General features: G+C 30.8%; 1 protein-coding gene and 1 long non-coding RNA gene across 2 annotated transcripts in view; both read right to left on the bottom strand.

Moving 5' to 3' along the window:
• Positions 1-10,304, bottom strand: part of LOC117174605 — a 35,035-nt gene extending 24,731 nt beyond the window's left edge. Inside the window, exon 1 of the long non-coding RNA XR_004467321.1 lies at positions 9,947-10,304. This is a non-coding gene — a long non-coding RNA (uncharacterized LOC117174605). The remainder of the gene's footprint in view (positions 1-9,946) is intronic.
• The window catches only part of LOC117174603 (putative sodium-coupled neutral amino acid transporter 11), a 341,087-nt gene that overhangs the window by 300,319 nt on the left and 25,374 nt on the right, over positions 1-15,394 (bottom strand). The window lies entirely within an intron of this gene.

Below are 15,394 nucleotides of genomic sequence, written 5' to 3'. Positions count from 1 at the left end.
CATATATCTAGTCGGGATTGGTGCTGACTGAAAACAGATGATTTGGAGCGATTCGCGCGCCATTTGTTGGTCATTCTAAGGACTTATTGAACTACCCTCGTAATTCGGATATACTCAATGACATTTGGAAACATTGCCGGAAGATAAAGAGAAAAGTTGAAAACTGTTTAAGCAGTATTCCTCGTCGCATTGAAGCTGTATTATTTGCTAAAGTTTGCTATACGAAATACTGATTATTAGGCCAAAGCTAAAAAATTACTTTTTTATCATTTTAAATAAGATACACATACATATTGAGACATTTTTAATAAAATCATGGAGCAGCATATTATGGATGATAAGTTTTATCAAAAAAATATTTATCTACATCGAACTCCGTATCCCACCTTTATCAGATAATAAAACTTCAATACGACGAGGCATAGTGTTTACACAGTATTCAATTTTAATCTTGATCTCTAGGCAATGCTCCCATATGTTTTTGCTATTGTGATGGATGAAATCGGTTTTTTATTTTTTTGAAGCTATACTCAACTATGCGAATTGTCATGCATGTCTTTGAGACGTCTTTAGGTCATCTTCAGGACATTGGACGTCTTAAAGACGATGAATGGCTTGACACAGGACGTCTTAGGAATGTCCCAAGGGCGTTCTTGGGAGTTTCATAGTTTTGTGCCCACTGGGTAATACCTTCTCTGATGGAAATGTAAAAAAACGTTGCTGTATTCAAAATTATATAATCACGAAATTCATGTTTTCAAGTTTTAGATTTTTATTTAATTTTCTTAATTGACATCTGTAATTTTTGCATAGGTATTTAATTTTTCGGTTAGATTTAATATTAACTACATAAATTAAATTTTTACTTTTTCTGTTAAACTTAATGGAACAGGGCTTCATTGTAACTTTTGGAATTTTATTTGAAATTGATATAGAGTTTCGCTTATATGTTACAAGTGTCAAATTTTAAAACAAATTGAAAGATTACATTACAAAATTGTACAAAATTTTAGTTTATATTTCCATTGATGTAAATAAATCATGAAACAGTCAGAAAAACAAGTTTTTACGTCGGTGTCTGTCTGTCCGGCGTGGTCGTTGTTGATGAAAATTTGTCATGTATCACTTTCTTTATAGGATGAGTAGTTTTTGTTTTCTTGATGAAAAACAAAATTGAGAATCAAAATATTAAATTGCGTGCAAACGATACAAGCTACGAGAATAAATAAGACAACATTTATTCAACGAACAAGGATTTACACATTTTTTAAGAATATTTTTTTTTTTGACATGAAGCGTAATTTTTGTTTAATCATAAAAAATAAGATTAAACATAAAGAATCTATGTATAAACAAGGCAATAAGAATCAGTATGTTTTAATTTCCATGCATATTATAAACTGTAATGATATTACTTTAATGGAATGTTACATGTTTTAGCTTAGCTAAGAATATAATTTAATGCAAAATAAGAAACGAATTTTAAAGTTATCACGATAAATACAATTTGCACTTTGTTTTGGAATGTCTTAAATATGCAATCCCAGGCAGAGTTACATACAAATTTATTATATTTAATATAAAAGTGTTGAGCATAATGAAGGTAAGTTTTTTTCTGTGGACAAAATAGAGTTTGTTTTCACGAATAGAACAAAATATAAGAAAAGTAACTTTTCTCTTCTCATCACCCGAGTCGAAATTTAGGCCCTACTTTGAAGCCGTATCTCCTACCTTCATAGGGGCTGGAATCTGTAAAGTAGGTTCTAAATAAGCCGAAATCGGCCGTTTTCCCACGTTTAGCGTCAAAGTAGGGTCTGAATTTAAGATAAATTAGACCCTCTTTAAAAGCTCAAACTACTACTGTAGAACTTGTGGCATCAAATCAATCTCTATAATCTCACACCAATATGGATAAATATAAACAAGTTTTGTTATTTATCAGAAAAAAAAATAATATCAGTGATATAAATTAGAATGTCTTCAATAAAAATCATTAGCACTTGTCCAATAGTTCAAGGTCCAAAATATTTTTATATCCAAGACAATTAATTGAATAATTACTTTTTTTAAACTCTCTGTGTCGTTAAATATTTAAAACGATTTTTAAACCGTTAACCGCAGGGCTTTTTTGCACCACTTAACCACAGGGGGGGGGGGTCAAATCGACCCGACGCTTTAAAAAAATCGAAAACGTGTTCCTAAGAATCTAAAAAAATGCATGGTTCTTGTTTGAACCTTCTGCTTGACGGTACAATTTCGCTATATGTGTTTTTAAAAAGTTATTGATAATATATTTAACAACAAACAAATAAACTCATAGATAAAAATAGTTTTTTTTCAAAAATTCATAACTCAGAGACAAATTAATCAAATTGAACGGCCCAAAAAGGAAAATAAATAGGAGGAGAGTGCCTTTCAATAAAAAATGTTGCAAGAAATTTTCACGGAATTAAAAGCCTTAATTTCTAACATGAACTTATGCATTATTTTAGGTGTGAATGTAGGAGGTTTTTATAGAAATATACACATTTTTCTATGCAAAACCATTTATTTAGTAACAAAAAAATATTTTTTAACCAAACATGTACACAGAGGATCATGATTTTACTTATTCAAATACGTAATATAAAGTGAAATCGTGAGGTAAATGCACCCGCTATTGATCGTGCTCCTATTATCATGCTAACTTGATTGAAATGTAATAAATAATGAATTTTTGTACTTTGACTTATAAGAAGCAATAAGTCCATTTACCTTACTCTCGCTAGTGCAGAAAAAAAAGAAAAATATTAAAAATACCCCAAGTGTGGTCTGACGAAATTTATACGTAAACCACAGGTGGGGGGGGGGGGTCAAATCGACAAAAACTGCACTTTGACTGAACCTACAGCTGACTAAAGGATACTAGCGAGTCGAAACTGTGCGTGAGGCTTCTATCCTTAAGTACAATTTTTTAGGTGTGGGTAAGAACCGGTCTCCTTGCTTGGTTCAAAAATGTCACCGATTTGAAATTTCGGCCTGGGTCAAATCAAGCCCCCCCCCCCGTGTTTAACGGGTTAAAGAGTTCAATATACATTCACAGCAAATAAAACTGTTCAAAATGATACCGAAATCAATATCATTTTGATATGCAACAAAAATGATATCGAATTCAAGAGTATTTTGATCGGCCGGAGTGAATAATCGATTTTTAAGATCATAATGATCTAATTCGGAATCATGTATGAACTCAAACCAAGATGGCTGGCGTTCTTTAGAGTTTAGTTGTGGCTTGCGTGCGGTTAGAAGCCATTTTTAGGTCATTTCATTATGATACCAGTAGCAGGAATTGGCGAATGTATAGATCATTATGATGTTGAGAGTCAAATAATGAAAGAAATAAAAAAGAAGATTTGAAAAAAGTCCTTCAGTATCATAATTAATCTAATTATACTAAAAAATAAAAATATTGAGTTCAAGATTCAATCTAATATTCATCAGGAAATGAGTTTATATGGACATTTTATATTCATACATTTGGCTGTTCTTATTAATAAATAAATAATTGTAAAAAATTTAAAAAGTTAACATTTTCTAAGAAAAATAAATGCTGTTTCCTCCTAATTAAACTGTTAGACACGTTAATAGTAACATTCCTCTAAAAAAATGTTTAAGAAACTCAATTATTAGTGTTTAGGAACAAAAATAACCAAACCATTGGAAAAGTGGTACTGTTCCTTGTAAACAAATGACTTCCTCCACAATATCATTTTGAAAATAAATTAGGCGTAATATTGTAAGAAAAATTTAATGACAATCTGTGAATATAATTATAATTATTAAATATATATTTCAATATATTTTTCAAATTTTTTATTTCATACATAATATTTTTTGTTAGCGATAGAAAATATTTTATTCTTGTAATTTCTTGTGTTTCTCAATCACCTACGTGACTGTTTAATTCACAAACATTAATTAAATAATGATAAAAATGTTTATAATTACTTATTAATCGACAATATTTAGTAATTTCCCATGATGAATGTCATTCTCATACAAATTTTCAGCATTTTCAGTTAAGAGAAAATATTCTTCTGTGATTAAACATTGCAAAGAAGTATTGATTTATATCTAAATAATTAATGACAAATAGATTAAATCTTACATTACATTTTTTTTAATGAAGTGTGCATTCAGTAATTAAGATGAATAATGAGTTCAATTAACCTAAGTAAAAAATAATTTTTACTTCATTTTCCTGAAGTTTGAACATTTTAGGTTCAAAAGATTCAATGTAGGGTAATTATTGAAGTTGAGGTTAAACAGCGTCAAAGTAGGGTCTTGAGTTATAAAAATGTAGGCTCCAAAGATTCAAAGTACCTTCAGAGAGGTGTTGCAGCTTCAAAGTAGGCTCTAATGTTTCATTTTCTAGGAGTTAAAAGTTTAAGGCAGGGGCTATAAGTTTAAATAGCATCAAAGCAGGTTCTAATAAGGATCTGCAACTTCAAACTAGGGTCTAAATTTCGACTCGGGCACTTTTTTCCATAAAACACTTTAATTGGCTCTACATGTCCCTTTTCGTTTGTTTTTCGGCATTTTGAAAACGGCTACAAGTTTGGTCATTTTTCTTTTATAACAAAAAGTCAAAGGGATAAATTTTTCTTTTTTTTGTTTACTATAAATAGCTGTCGATAGAATTTTCAAATCTTGTATGCCAAAGCAAAATCCAATCTGACCAGTCTTTTGAAAGTTGTACGGTATATAGACGAGGACAACAACAGCAACAATAACGACTATGGCGACGCCTCACAGTTGGAAAAAAATTAACACTTTTCGTTGAAGCAATTAATTTTTAACCCGAAAATCAGTATTTTTATAAAGTAGTTAATCTTTTAATCCCAGACGTGAATTTTGTATCAAAGAAACAATTTCCTAAATAATATTAACATATTTTCTACAAGAAGGTTAATTTTCCAATAAATACTAAAATTTGGACAAAAAAAAAGAATAATCAGCTGAATTAATAAAATGTTTACTTTAAAAAATTAATTGTTATCAAACAAATTAATTCTTAACACAATAGACTAATTTTCAGCCAAATAGTTCAAATATGAAATAAAAAGTCGAATATTAAGCCAAATAATTGGATTTTAAACCAAATATTTTCAAGAAAATAGTTAATTTTTATTATAAAATAGGTGTATTTTGAACTGATATAAATCAGTTTCCAGTAAAAAAATTTATCTTTTACTAAATAGCTAAATTTTGAAGAAAAAAACTATGAATTTAAAAGAATTTGGTTGACTTTTTCATCTATCCTTTCTCCGATTATTATTTCTTATTTCCAAGCAGCCGGAAAGGGAGGTAGTTTTGAAGTCTGGTTTTGTAATTGTGAATCTTTTTCATGCTCATTTAGCATAGAATTATTCATGAAAAAATATATTTTTGTACAATCTTAAATGAAAAGTAATAACATTTCGAACCGAAGAGATGAAATTTGAACTGGCTAAATTTATAAATCACTTAAAAATATAATTTAAGAAAAAAAAGACTTTTCAACTAGAGTTTAATTTTTGAAAAAAGTATATGAATTTTCAACAAAATATATAAACAGATTAATTACAGATCATTTGTAAAATAAAACTTTTAAAGTAAAGTTCAAGTAAAGTGCACAAATAATGTGACGTATTTAACTATATAGCGTGTGACTCAGTGCCATATAATGAAATGTATATTCTGCTTAGTGGCAGATCCAGGGGAGGTTTTTAGAAACCCGTCCCGAACACCTCGAATAATTTTTCTGGGTCCGCCCCTGATTCTGCTATATGAGCGCCCCGAACAAAGAAACTCTTCTCCTCCTCGTTATAATTCAGCCTATGGATCTGGGGAACGGTTTAGACACCGAATAACGTATCTATGATACGAGTAGGCGCTCGCTTGTGATAAATTCGACATGATTTCTGCCTGCAGTCCGGATCGCCGAGCTTCGCCGCGTTCGCGATGAAGCTCGCATCTGGCAACGTCGAGTTTCCCAGGTCTATCAAGCTAGCACCTCCATAAACGAAATTCCCAAATTTCTTAATGTCAGAATTTTGGCTATTTTTGCGGTTTTTTTTTGGGCTGTATTGCCGATTTTTGGGCTCCACTACTTTTTGTGAAAATTCTAATTTTGAGTGGAGGTGCTGACTTGAATCAAGCCAGCACCTCCACTATATAAAAATTAAAAGAAAAAAAAATCAAACACGTCAGAATTTTGGGCGTTTTTTGGGCTCTTAAACGAACCAACAACCAATTTCCAAAAAAGACCCCTACAAAATATAAAACCACCACCTATGTAAAAAATCAAATTCGGAAAAAACAAAGAACACCAGAATTTGGGGCTTATTTTGGGATCTAAAATACATGAAAAAAATCAAAAAACTACCCCCACTTTCAAAAAACCACCCCCTTGCAAAAAATAAAATTTGCAAAATCCAAAATGCACTAGATTTTTGGCTTATTTTAGAGTCTCAAATGCACTTAACATTAAATTAGAGAAACCACCCCTGTGTATAAAAACGTCAACCTAATAATAAAAACTTCAACCTTGATGTTGGCATTTTTGAACAGCCCAAAAATCAGAGACTCCATTTAAAACGTAAAATTCGAAAAATATCAGAGACTATAGTAATACTGTAATATTCCGAAAAAAATTGATTTACACAAAATTATGTTGGATTGTTAAAAAGGGACTGTTTTTTAACGTCAAGTGTTGGGGACCAAAAATCGGAGTAGGTATTATTAAGAAGCCCAATAATCATAAAATCTACTGACACTGGAAAATTCTCAAAAATATTAATTTTTGACAAAGTCATATATACATGGTAGAGAAGGGTTGATTTTCTAGTGTTAAAGTATACTCTGTTTTTTGGGCTCCTCAAAAATATCCACTCCGATTTTTGGGCTTTAACCCTTAACTTATAAAATCAACCCTTCTCTACCACAAATGTTATATGACTTTGTCAAAAATTAATATTTTTGAGAATTTTCCAATGTCAGTAGAATCTCTGATTTTTGGGCTTCTCGAAAATACCCACTCCGATTGTTGGGCTTGAACCCTTAACTTATAAAATCAACCCTTCTTTACCATATATATGTGAATTTGTCAAAAAATAATGTTTTTGAGAATTTTCTAGTGTCAATTTATTCTTTGATTTTTGGGCTCCTCGAAAATATCCACTCCGATTTTTGGGCTTAAACCCTTAACTTATAAAATCAACCCTTCTTTACCACATATATATGACTTTGTCAAAAAGTAATATTTTTAAGAATTTTTTAGTGTTAATTTATTCTTTGATTTTTGGGCTCCTCGAAAAGATCCACTCCGATTTTTGGGCTTAAACCCTTAACTTATAAAATCAACCCTTCTCTACCATGTATATATGACTTTGTCCAAAATTAATATTTTTGAGAATTTTCGAGTGTCAGTAGAGTCTCTGATTTTTGGGCTCCTCGAAAATAGCGACTCTGATTTTTGGGCTTCATCCCTTAACGTATAAAAGCAACCCTTCTCTGCCACGTATATACGACTTTGTCAAAAAATAATATTTTTGAGAATTTTCTAGTGTTAAAGTAGTCTCTGATTTTTGGGCTCCTCGAAAATATCCACTCCGATTTTTGGGCTCCAACCCTTAACTTATAAAATCAACCCTTCTCTGCCACGCTTGATACGTTACGGCATTCGTTAGCGGGCTCCTATTGGTCAGGCTCAACGCCAAGGAGTTGCACTTGACTCCCCTACTCTAATGCTACCCTTGTACGTAATCCAAAAGTGCAAGGTTATAAATATATGTGACTCGGGGAGGAACAGAGATATCTTTTCAATCGTTGATATTCATTGAACCCGCGTCACTTGAGGTCTTAAATATTGAATATTATAATTAATAAAGTAGATTCTAAAATGTAAAAGTTCCGCGTAACTTAGTGTAGTCGTCCAATCTAGCTGATGGCTAACATTAAGTGAAGTTACATATACAATTTAGTTGTTAATAATAATAATAATTTTAAAAGTTATATTAACTTGTGTGTGTGTCCCATGGATTAATGTGTAAAGTTCAGTGAATAAAGTTATTCATTTAAAATGACATATTTAACTTGTGAGATTCTCCATTTCATCGCCTGTGATTAATATAAAGATTCGAATAACCGCGGTAGTTGATTTTCAAATCAACGCCAGTCAGCAGCGAACCTTAAGACCAGAAAAGGAATCCACCAATCAAAGAACAATTCTTTATATTATTCGGTGGATCGGAAAGGTAGGACGTAACAAGAAGAGATGGCGAGGAGCGGATAACATCTGCAAACGAACAAATTTGATAGATGAACCAATTTATAATTGTGCATGTAAATTTGTGAATTTACCCAGTTTGAAATTATAACTGGATTATAAATTATAAATTTATCATGTTATCCAGAAATAAATTTCAAAATTACAAATTTAGAATTCGGAAAATCTTGAATGTAAGCCATCTGCAAATTTATTTATAAATCGGAAGTTTATCAAGTCACCAAGCAACTTTTCTGAATTTTGCAGAAATTTCTACATAGATAATTATTCCAAAATTACAAAACAGGCAAATATTGACTTTTCTTTATAAATTATTAATTCATTAAGTTACCCAGCAATAAATTTCAAAACTATCAAATTTCGACATTAGGCCCTCTGCAAATTTATTTATAAATTTCAAGATTGTCAAGTTCCCTAATAACTATTCCAGATATTGTACAATTTTCCGCATTAACTATTATTCCAAAATTACAAAACTGGCGAATTTTGACTTTTCATTAAAAATTTTTAATTTATCAAGTTAATAAATATGCAGAAACCAAATGGTTAATATTATTTTTGCACTTCAATTTTGAAACACTTGTTTTTCAATAACAAAAATTAACAATAATATCTTAATGGTGGTTACTTAGATATCACTCAGTAAAGAGCTCAAAAACGCCATCTCTCATAAGACGCAATGTTAAATATAACGAAATTAATAACGTTAGTAACTCATTTACAAAGTACCCTAGGCTTCTGAGATTTTAACTGAGTGCTTTTGGTGATCATATTTAGATATCGTGAAAGTTTGGTTGAAATGGCAATGAAAATTCTTGTAGCGATGGTAACTCCTGAAGGTTAGAAAGAGCCTGTCTGAAAACTTTGAATTACAATAATTATTGTAATCACTATTAATTTTCATCCATTTTATTTTTCTTCCTAATTTTATCTTCGTTGAAATTAGAAATAATGAATTCATTCATTTATCCTGATATATTGTATTATACGATTATTTAAAAAAAGTGATTCATTCAGGATAATAAAGAAAAATCATTGCACTTTGGAAAATGTAGCCCCAAAAATATCCTTTGGCTGGAATTTGCATTTTAATTTTTCTCATTTTAAGAGCAAATATATCCGTTTTTGTAATGAATACATTTTTTCATTTCTATTGTAAGGGAGCGGGGTTTTGGAGGGATCTGATATTCGGTTACGTAATTTAAGTTCAGCCTCTTAAGCACTAGAACCAGCTCAATTATCTCAAATTTGTAATAAAACTGCCACAAAATATTTCCTATACAGAAAAATGTATGTTAATCAAATATCAAGGTAACTAGGCCTAAGTGTTAAATTTTAATGCAAACCAGACGTTCATTATTTACTACTCTTTACTTAAAACATTACTTTATTGAATAATAATAAGAATCGATTTTGATAATAGTTCGGCAATAATATAGTTCACCAAATAAAAATTTTCATCTACCTTTATTAATTTTCTACTGTTAAAGAAAACTTGATATTACATAAATTAATCAGTAATAAAAATGTTATCCTCCTAGTTAAAAATGAAAACACGACATCATTGAATTAATTCAGAAAAAACTTAATTTCTCAGTGAGTAATTATTATTTGTTTCCTCTCATTACAGTAACTTACATCTTCGACACTTTTCTTGACATCTAAAATGTAACTCTTCTCATTGAGATTGCTGGAAACATCAGAGCGAGACATTATCAGCACGTTGTGATTGCCCAGTAAATTCACGAGGCTAGAAAATGAACAGTGGAAAAATCGAAGGGGGAAACTGGCTAATCGAGTACCCGAAGATTTCAAAATTCAAAAATAATATCCAGCTTTTCGAAATAACATTTCACAAGACCGACGAGTTACAAAGTGCACTTGAGACATCCGGGTTCCGGACTTCGGAGCGCACGGGAAGCACCACAAAATATGATGAACAAGAAGTAAGACCGGCACTCTGAGGGGTATTGATTCTGTGATTCTCAGAAATGCGCGGTACACGTCAATGTGCGTACTGAGCTTCAGCGTGTGCGTATTCAGTGTATATAGGCTTCGTGAATGGATTTATGCCAATCTACAGTATTATGCGCGAAACTTGTTCAAAGTGTGCGCTATGACATAGTGCTGACAATATTTCTTATGTTGATTTTCCCAGATTTCTTGAATTTCAAAGAATAAACCATTTAATTGAATTGTCTTTTCCCCTTGTCTTTATTTTCTATTACCTGTGATAACCTTAAGTTTCCTGTCATTTGAATCTACAAATTCTATGTAAAATCACACAAAGAAAAAAAGATCGGAATTCTGCACTGTTTTTAGATTTTTTTTTAATCAGGACTACATTTTTTAGAAAATGGGGAACGGAGATTTTTTATTATTTTGTTTATTTAAATTTAATTTTAATTTAAGCAGCATAAAAGTGTCGATTTTTTTTCATGGCCTCTTTGGGACTGTTAAAACCGTGTAGTTTAGTACATAATAATAAAATTTTTAATATTAACCCTAATGTAAGTTTCAAAAATGGAAATGTTTTCATTGAAAACTTACTATAAGTGACGCTTCTAATTTTATAAAGTGGTTTTTGTCAACTTTTTCTTAAGAAATCAAGATTTTTACATTCGAAGGTTAGAATTGTTAATCTGTATGAATATACATAAGTAAATATATAAAAATGATTCTACGTTCAATTTTAGTTTCAAATTGCTTTATAAATAATTGTAATTATAATATTATATTTTCTATTCAAGAGAGTGATGATTGAATTTTGAAAAAGATTTGTAAATGTCATACATTTTTTAGATTACATTATTGTTTTATATTTACAAAAGTTTCTTTGTAATTTCTGATAGGATTTTGGAAAAATTTTGAATAAATTGTAACAGAGCTGCATGGATGTGGCCTGTCCCAAAAATTCAGGTTAGAAACTAAAGAGATTACTAAATTTCATAATTTACTTAAATTTCTGAAAAGTTTTAATAATGTCGTGGTACATTACACTGGGGTTGTCAGTGTCGGATCTAAAATTGATAGTATTCTCACTTTTTACTGCATTAATCATTTCTAAAATATTTCTGTTGTGGTAATTACTTTCTATGCCTAGAATTTTAAGAATTAAAGTAGAATTTACGGACGAAATTTGTAGAGTATGTGTTCTAAGATTCTAGACTTAAAAGGATATTTTCCCTGGCGAACCGAATGAACGGAAAGGATACGCTACAACGTACCATTATATTATCCACATAGTATCCCTTCCGTATCATGGAGCAAAAACTAAAAAATAAAACAACACGATGAAACTTCAATCTATTGCAATTTAGATACTACGTTAAATTTTCCGTGAGAATGTCACGGAATAATTACAATAGTTTTATTTTCAGCGTTAAAAAGTTTCTAAAATACAATCCCTGGCATTAAGGTGACACGGTAACTTCCTCCAAATAGTTTCAGCAAACCCACTCGCAAAATAATGCATTAATTCAAATTTTGTTTTTGCATTGTTAAAAGTAAATCGAAGTAAATCAATAAGAAAACATTAAATTATTCATTTATTTAAACAAGGTTTTGCTGAAAACAAAGTAAAATAAACCAGGAAAAATTCTGCGGAAAACCGGTTTTTTAGTTCCCGGCTTTAACGCCAGAGGTCACTACTGATCTGTTCTTGCCTTGAGACTATCCTTGCGAAAACTGCAATGTCGGTAACATTGGAGAACTTATACCTGCGTATACCTCAGAGCGAGACGAAGCCCTTGCTTATGACTCATTTTTTAAGAAAGTCATGGACATAGGAAACACGGGACTAGGCATGCCATCCTAACTTGGGCGAGCGGGGTTGAATCCACGGGAGGGGGGAGAATTTCATGAGTGGGGAGAGCCCCCATCTTACGATGTGCCATTTGATTATGCGCACGAGCATTTTTGCCGACAAACTGTGCATGAAAATATAAACATGTGGGCGCTGCCATGTTTGTTGCGTGACATCAAAAGGTGGCGGTCCTCCCCCCTCATTGCATCACCCCCGCAATGGCCAGCCTAGTCCCTTGTTTCCTATGTCCATGGAGAAATATAAAATTATAATAAAGATATTACTGAATTTCCAAAGTTATTGAAGTATTTTGAATTAATACAGCGGAAAAATATACTAATTTCACCATTTATTCCAGATCAAATAATGTGAGATTCTTTCAGAAAGGTTTTCTTTCTGCCAAACCTCTTAAAAAATAATGGAAAAATTGCAATTTCGATCATTTAATATTTATTTCTACATATATTGATAAGGCGGGCTTCTTTCGAAATCAAATTATATCCGAAATTACACTTTTAGTATTTAATAAATACAATGGAAGTGATTATTGAGCATTTTATCTCTTGGTAGTTTTCGATAAAAAAAGTTTTTTTTTCTACCAAAGCACTAGAAAAATAATGCAAAATTTGCACTTTTGTTTATTTAATGTTGATTGATATACTTTTGCATTTAGCAGGCTTCTCTCGATATCAAATTATATTCGAAACTACACTTTTAATTTAACTAAAATGGAAGTGATTATTAATCAATTTATCTTTCCATAGATTTCCGTAAAAATAGTGTTTTTTTTCTACCAAAACACTCGAAAAATAATGCAAAAAGTTTTAACGTTTGTTAATTAAAAAAATTTTTTGAATTCCAGGAATTAGAAAATTGACAATTTAAAATTCTCCAATTTAAAAATTCCTAAATAATAAAACTTCCTATACAGCTTGTGATATTACTGAATTTGAAAAAGAAGCACGATATAGAATTTACGTGATATAATTTCTGAAATAACAAAATATCCGATACTGTAATGTTCTAATTACTACATTTTCTATTTGGAATATTTTATTTTTGTAGAATTTTCAGTCGTCCTCCTGAAGCTGATTAGGTTTTGGGATTCTAGGTGCTGAATGAAATTGCTTGACCGCGTCACGCCCCGAAGACCCGAACAGTGGCCCAAATATGACAATTTGTTCCAAAACAGCCTAGCCTTAGACTTTCAGAGACGATCATTTTTAATCGATTTTAATTTTTCTAAAAATACTTTCGACTAAATTCCAAAGAGAATTGCGAGAGCCGATTTTTAGTTTTATTTTGTTACAATTCTGTGTTAACAAAAAAACTGAAAAAGGCAATTTTTATAACTTTATTTTTTATTTTTACATCAACAATCGGAATAAGCCCGGAATCAACCAAAATAAATTAAATAGCATGTAATTCATCAAACTTATTCATTGAATGTTCCAAATAATTACTAGAAATTAATTTAAAAGTTGGTGGTTCTACAATTGAAATCAAAATTCAACAAATCTACGTTGTATTTCACGTACGTTGTTATGTTCATCTTGTAGGGCTTTCAAAAATCAACGTTTTTCTTCTCTTGACTTTTTTTCATATGATACATTGTTTGGCTTAAATTGTTCATTTTAGTTTGTTTTTTGGATTTTAAAAATGCTCTAACTCTCATAATTTTCTTTTTACAGAAAAAAGTCATAGAGATACATTGTTTGAGTTTCTGAGTATTATGAATAACCGTACATGAAATTTTGAAAAAATTTGGTTTCAAAAAGTTTTGATAGATCAAATTTTGAATTTTCAACTTTTTGATTAAATTCAAAAAGTTGTTATGATCACCTTGTAGGGCTTTTAAAAATCAACGTTTTTCTTTTCTTGACTTTTTTTCATAGCATGCGTTGTTTGGCTTGAAATGTGCATTTTAGTTCGTTTTTTTTTGGATTTGGAAAATGCTCTAACTCTGATAATTTTTCTTTTATAGAAAAAATGTCGTAAGGATAAATTGTTTGAGTTTCTAAATACTATGAATAACCGTTCATAGAATTTTGAAATCTTGAAAAAATGTGGTTTCAAACATTTTGAAAACATGCTCATATTTTGAATTTTGATCCAAAATAGCTAGGTTACGAACTTGTTCTTTCTTTTAAGACCTTAAAAAAGTGTACCAAAGCAGAATCCAATATGATAATTTTTTCGAAAGTTATCGTGCCTACAGAATACAGACTACAGACAGACAGACAAACACCTACATAAAAATCATTTTTTTCTGACTCAGTGGGTCTCAAAACATGGAGATTTGATGAAAACCGACAAAGTGAAATTTTACATAAAACCAAAACCTTCTCATTAGGATGAGAATGTAAAAAGATCATTACATACGAAATTGATCTCACTTCGATTATATGAACAGCAACACATTATTAAATTGAACAAAATTTAGTTAAATTGTCGAGTTGGAGGAATATGAAACTTTCAAATATTTTACATTTTAGCTTTACGATTTTTCAAAATTGCAAAATTATCAAAAAAACGTGTTTTGGTCATAAAATCAGATTTTGTGGGCGCATAGAAAATTTATAAACACAATTTTATTAATTTAATTTTTTTTCTTATCGGATGCAAATACATTATTTGATATTTCACGCGCATATTGTGTAGACGAGATATATGTCAATTTGTTATATTTCCCTTCAGCTGAGCAGGTAAGCCGCAAAACATGGTTTGATAAAAATGGTTGAATATTGTCTGTCTCTCTCGTTGCTAAGTTTCTCTTTCTAACAGGTAAAAAATTTTACCAACCGAATCCGACCAATTTTCGGGTATGAGGTTGTCTTCATACTTGCCAGGGGGCACTAGACTGTATTTCCGATTTTCTTATAGATGTCACTGCATTCATTGGCGTGCTCAGCCAAACCTACCGTTTCGCTTTAAGATAGGCTGAATGCGACTTCAAGCGCATCTTCTTTCAGTAGTACCATACTACCTAAGCGACTATGGATGCGCTTGAAGTCGCTTTCAGCAGAAGTTATGACATTTTTTTAAAATTTGAAATTTCTAACGCGGCAAAAAAAGTATTGCAATTATTCCGCGAAATTCTAATGGTAAATGTAACGTAGAATCCGAATTGCAACAAGTTAAATTCCCATCTTGCTTTCTAACCATTTTTTTTGCATGATACGGTAGGGTCACTATGTGGATACTATAAGAGTATGCTGCAGCGTATCTTTTCTGTCTATTCGGTCTGCCAGGGTTATTTAACCAATATAGATCATTCATAT

The sequence above is a fragment of the Belonocnema kinseyi genome, chromosome 6 (assembly GCF_010883055.1).
Source record: "Belonocnema kinseyi isolate 2016_QV_RU_SX_M_011 chromosome 6, B_treatae_v1, whole genome shotgun sequence".
Taxonomy (NCBI): domain Eukaryota; kingdom Metazoa; phylum Arthropoda; class Insecta; order Hymenoptera; family Cynipidae; genus Belonocnema; species Belonocnema kinseyi.
This window is presented reverse-complemented; position numbering and strand designations above follow the sequence as displayed.